The sequence below is a fragment of the Gossypium hirsutum genome, chromosome D10 (assembly GCF_007990345.1).
Source record: "Gossypium hirsutum isolate 1008001.06 chromosome D10, Gossypium_hirsutum_v2.1, whole genome shotgun sequence".
NCBI lineage: Eukaryota > Viridiplantae > Streptophyta > Magnoliopsida > Malvales > Malvaceae > Gossypium > Gossypium hirsutum.
Window position 1 is genome coordinate 20853154 of NC_053446.1, and position 5740 is coordinate 20858893.

At 36.0% G+C, this 5740-nt stretch overlaps 1 long non-coding RNA gene across 3 annotated transcripts; it reads right to left on the reverse strand.

The window, feature by feature from the left end:
* Positions 1–3639: 3639 nt before the first annotated feature.
* LOC121222170 (uncharacterized) lies at positions 3640–4434 on the reverse strand. Of its 3 annotated transcripts, none has more exons than XR_005919226.1 (3): positions 4325–4434; positions 3871–3939; positions 3640–3777 (listed from the first exon to the last, which is right to left on the reverse strand). It is a non-coding gene; the product is annotated as an uncharacterized lncRNA (long non-coding RNA). The 3 variants fall into 3 exon arrangements; XR_005919225.1 differs by having other exon boundaries at positions 3871–3951; positions 4250–4434; XR_005919227.1 differs by lacking the exon at positions 4325–4434 and adding an exon at positions 4065–4239 and having other exon boundaries at positions 3871–3951.
* Positions 4435–5740: the final 1306 nt, after the last annotated feature.

Below are 5740 nucleotides of genomic sequence, written 5' to 3' on the forward strand. Positions count from 1 at the left end.
ATAAATCTCAGGTACAATGCTACAACTGTAACAAGTATGGACATTTCAGTTACGAGTGCAGATCAACACACAAAGTGGATGAAAGAAACCATGTAGCAGTCGCAGCAGAAGGCAACGAAAAAGTGGAATCAAGTGTCTTTCTCACTTACGGAGAAAATGAAGATCGCAAGAGAAGTGTGTGGTATCTCGACAACGGTGCAAGCAACCACATGTGTGGAAGAAAGGAGCTGTTCACAGAATTAGATGAAACAGTTCATGGAAAAATAACTTTTGGAGACAACTCACATGCAGAAATCAAAGGAAAGGGCAAGGTTGTTATAACACAAAGGAATGGAGAGAAGAAGTACATCTCAGACGTTTACTACGTACCAGCTTTGAAGAGCAACCTGATCAGTCTTGGTCAACTCCTAGAAAAAGGATATGAAGTTCATATGAAAGACCGCTCACTCGCCATCAGGAACAAAAGTGGAGAATTAGTTGTTCGAGTTGATATGACGCGAAATCGTCTTTTCACCCTCGACATCGAGTCTGGAGAAGTAAAATGCATGAAGACGGATCTGAAGAATGAATTATGGTTGTGGCACTTAAGGTACGGACATCTCGGATTTTCTGGCTTGAAGCTGTTGTCGAAGACAAATATGGTGAATGGATTACCAAGTATTAATCATCCAGATCAACTGTGTGAAGCCTGTGTCAAAGGAAAGCAGCATAGGCAGAAATTTGAAGTAGGAAAATCTCGAAGAGCTAGAAGACCATTGGAAATTGTACACACCGACATATCTGGTCCGTACGACATTGAATCACTCGGTGGAAACAGGTACTACCTAACTTTTATTGATGATTATAGCAGAAAATGTTGGGTTTATTTTCTCAAAGCAAAATCGGAAGCCCTAGAAAAATTCAAGGAGTTCAAAGCAATGGTGGAAAAACAGAGTGGTCGATATTTGAAGATACTCAGATCCGATAGAGGAGGCGAGTATACTGCAAAGCTTTATGAAAGTTTCTGCAAGGATCATGGAATCATTCATCAGTTAACAGCCAGACGCACTCCACAACAAAACGGAGTTGCAGAAAGGAAGAATCGGACAATTCTGGATATGGCAAGAAGCATGATAAAAGGTAAACACCTTCCGAGAACTTTCTGGGCTGAAGCCGTTGAATGCGCAGTTTATCTGTTGAATTAATGTCCAACAAAAAGTGTAAGACACAAGACACCAGAAGAAGTATGGAGCGATCACAAGTCAAGAGTTGGACACCTCAAAATTTTGGATGCATTGCATATGCACACGTTCCTGAGCAACACAGGAAAAAGCTTGACGATAGAGGAGAGAAGTGTATCTTTATAGGCTATGACAAAAGAAGTAAGGCCTACAGACTTTATAATCCTCTTACTAAGAAATTGATTATCTCAAGAGATGTCGAGTTCGATGAAGCGGATTACTGGAGATGGAGTGAAGAAGAAAAGAAAGTGGAAGGATTATTTTTCAACGAAGACGACAATGATGTCATCAACCAAGAAGAACAAGGCGATGATCAAAGTCCTGGTACAACAGCCCCTTCGTCACCAACCAGCAGCAGCGGAAGCAGCAGCTCAGATGAAGCACCCACAAGAACACGGAGTCTCAACGACATCTACAATTCTACGGAACCTGTAGAGACGCAGTTCGATTATTCACTATTCTGTCTAATGACAGAATGTGATCCAGTGACATACGAAGAAGCAATTGAAAACAATAAATGGAAGAAGGCCATGGACGAGGAGATTGCTGCAATAAGAAGGAATGACACGTGGGAGCTAACAAGTCTGCCAGAAGGACATAGCTCGATTGGTGTCAAATGGGTGTACAAGACGAAGACCAACAAAGAAGGAAAAGTAGAGAAATACAAGGCAAGACTAGTCGCCAAAGGCTACAAGCAAAGACAAGGAGTGGACTATGATGAAATATTTGCTCCAGTCGCAAGAATAGACACAATTAGGCTTCTCATAGCGGTCGCAGCACAATACAAATGGAAAATCTATCAGATGGACGTCAAGTCTGCATTCCTGAAAGGCTACTTGGAGGAGGAAGTCTACATAGAACAACCACCTGGATATAGCATACAAGGAAAGGAGGACAAAGTCTACCGATTGAAGAAAGCTTTGTATGGATTGAAGCAAGCCCCAAGAGCATGGAACACAAGGATCGACGAGTACTTCCGAAGAAATGGATTCATCAAAAGCCCGCACGAGCACACCCTGTACACAACGAAGAATGGATATGGAGATATCATGATCGTATGCCTATATGTGGATGACATGATCTTCACCGGAAACAATCCAGGTATGTCTGATGATTTCAAGAAAGCTATGACTAAAGAATTTGAAATGACAGATATCGGTGAGATGTCATACTTTCTTGGAGTCGAGGTGAAACAAATGCAAGATGGAATTTTTGTCTCTCAAAAGAAGTATGCGGAGCAGATTTTGAACAAGTTCAAAATGAAGGATTGCAAGCCAGTAGTCACGCCAGCTGATCCAGGGATGAAGCTAAGTGTTGATTCGACAAGGGAGTCGATAAATCCGACGTTGTTTAAAAGTCTCGTTGGAAGTTTAAGGTATTTGACAATCACACGACCAGATATTACATATGCAGTAGGATTGGTGAGCAGATTCATGGAGAAGCCGAAGCAAGACCACTTAATTGCCGCAAAAAGAATTTTGAGATATATCAAAGGTACGATGAACCATGGTTTATTCTATACCCACTCACAAGATTCAAAATTAGTTGGCTACTCAGATAGCGATTATGAGGGAGACTTGGATGATCGGAAAAGCACTTCCGGATATGCATTCCACATCAGTTCCGCAGTTTTTTCATGGTCGTCAAAGAAGCAACAAACAATTGCTCTCTCAACATGTGAAGCAGAGTATATGGCCGCAGCAACTTGTACATGCCAAGCAATGTGGTTGAAGAATATTTTGGGAGAAATAGGTGTTTCAAATGAAGGTCCAATTACCATCTACGTTGACAACAAATCCGCTATATCACTTGCCAAGAATCCGGTGTCGCACAGCCGAAGCAAGCACATCGATACGAAGTATCATTTTATCCGAGAGCAAGTGAAAAACAAAAACGTGGAGTTGGTCCATTGCAGGACAGAAGATCAACTGGCAGATATTTTCACAAAGCCGTTGAAAGTGGAGACATTCAACAAATTCAAAGAGAAGCTCGGTATGAAAGTTGGGTTTGAGGGGGAGTGTTAGAAATCAAACCCACTCCAAGCATAATCTAGAAGCATGAGACGTGGAGCAATTTTGTGCCATGCAAAGTGCTGAAATTTTAGCCATACAAAGTGCTCCATTATTGAGATGTTTTGTGGCTGGAAATTAAGTGGATTAATAGCCACATTTGTTGTCACTTTATCAGCCTATAAATAGAGGCTTGAACTTGTGTTGTAATAAGAAGAAAAATGAGAAGAAAAAAAATAAGAGAAGCAACGTGAGTGAGAGTGAGAAGGTTAGCAAACCTTGAGTGAGTTAAAATCTAGCAGCAGCTAGACTATCTAGTCATTAAGAAAATATTTGTAATCTTCGTATTGTAATATATTGAGTGTGTAATAAAAAGTAAATTTTCGGCCCATCACGTTTCCAACAACAGCCACGCCTAGTGGATGAAGAACTTCCCTAATTTGGACAATTTCCTGGTGAACATGTCGAACCCAGTTCAACCGTTGCCTCACCTCCTCTCTCGGTTCTGCTGTCCAGGCTTTCCACTTTTTCACTTTCTTCTCCTTTTTCTATGTTTCATCAAAGAAAGTAGAAAATTGAGGAAATAATTAAAGAGAAAATTATCTAATTTGATTAAAACATGAAAAGAAAAACGGAAGCACCTTAATTCCTCTTTCACTGGTCTTCATCTCTGATCTTTTGGCCATGGCGCCTCCTTCCAAGCTCCAACACTAAAGGGTAACCTGAAAATGGGGTTTGATTTCAGAACATTAAAATAAAACATAATTCAAGTTGGAAAAGGATTTCAGAACAAGAAGATGGAATAGAAGTTAGAAATTTAGCACTAAAGAGTAACCTGAAAATTGGGGTTTGGTTGAAATATTTGCAGAAAATGAACAATGAAAAAGAAGAAAATTGTAAACTAAGCTGAGAAAGGAGTAAGAAGAAAGAGAAAAATGATGAAGAGGGAGGAGATGCGAAAATCTTAATTTATAGTAGGATTTTCAAGAGTCAAATTAAAACTGGAAAAATCGCGCGTACCAAATTGTAAAACGCTCGATCGCTTTCTAGTAGGATTTTCAAGAGTTGAATTAAAACTGGAAAATTCGCGCATACCAAATCGTAAAGCGCTCGATCGCTCGTTCGATGCCAATATCCGGCAAAGCAAGCCTCTTGGGGAGGCCACATTAGTCGCGAAGCCCACCCACCCAACAGAACAAGTTTTGGAAAACAATGTTAACATTTTGGAAGGGCATCAATTCCTTTAATTATTTTTTAAGGAGTTAATATTGCTCAAAATTTTACTTTACAACCTTTAACATATATTACAATCCCTGAAAATTATATTAATAGTTTTTAAAAAAAATATAATGATAATTCTTATTAATTAAAAAATTATATTCATGTCTTTATTATTTACACTAAACTTTATTAATAACAAATCTTTGGAATATTTTAATTGATAATTTTCAAATTATTATTTTAATTGGAAGTAGAACTATTTTTCTAAATATATCCATACATCTATAAAATTTGTTTTGGAACAAATATTATAATGAAATTGAATTTTCAATCAGAGAGAATAATATAGAAAATAAGTATACTATATAGACATGTCGAAAATAAAAAATAAAAAATAAGAAATTATTTTCAAAAAAATCAGCTGACCTTTTTTATTTTTTATTGCACTGGACCTAGTTTGATGGTTTGGTTTACTTGGTTTAAAGTAACCAAAATCCACATGTCTCATGTTTGAGGGCCGAGAGAGTATCGGAAGAATGAAGCAACAAAAACTAAATAAAATAGATTTTTCCGAAAATCACATCATCATATTTATAAAAAATAATTTCAAAAGAAAAATTAAATTCCAAAAATAATAATAATAAATTGACGTACCAAATATTGAAATATATTTCGTTTTTCATCTTACCAAACCTTACTTAAATATCAATTTGAACCATTGATTTAATACTAGGTTTTTTTTTTCTTTCACTAAACCAATAATTCAAAATACAATACATGATTAAATTAGAGCCTAGCAACATGGGAGAGAAACATGCAGTCAAAAGATTTTATTTTATTAGATTTCACTTTTATATATAAATGGTACTCTTTTTAAATTTCTTTTGAAGATTATTATATTTTATTTTTAAAATTTATTTTTTATTATACTTAAACAATATATGTCCATATTACCATTGGATGTTTAAATTTTTTAAAATAAATTACATAAATAATCATTTATGTATGGTTTAAATTATTTTTTAATTATTAAACTTTATTTTGTTATAAAATTATTACTAACGTCATCGATTTATAATATTTTGAACACTGAGCTGTTAACTGTCACGTTAAGTCATCATTTTAGATAAAAATTTTAAGTCAAATTGCACATCTAATCCCTATACCTTTTTCTTTTTGAATAATTTAATTCTTTTTATTTTATTTTCTTTTAATTATTTTCTTTTAACTTTCATTTTTTTCTACTCTTTTTCTTTACAAAAGATTTAAAGTCAAATGGATAAACTTAGT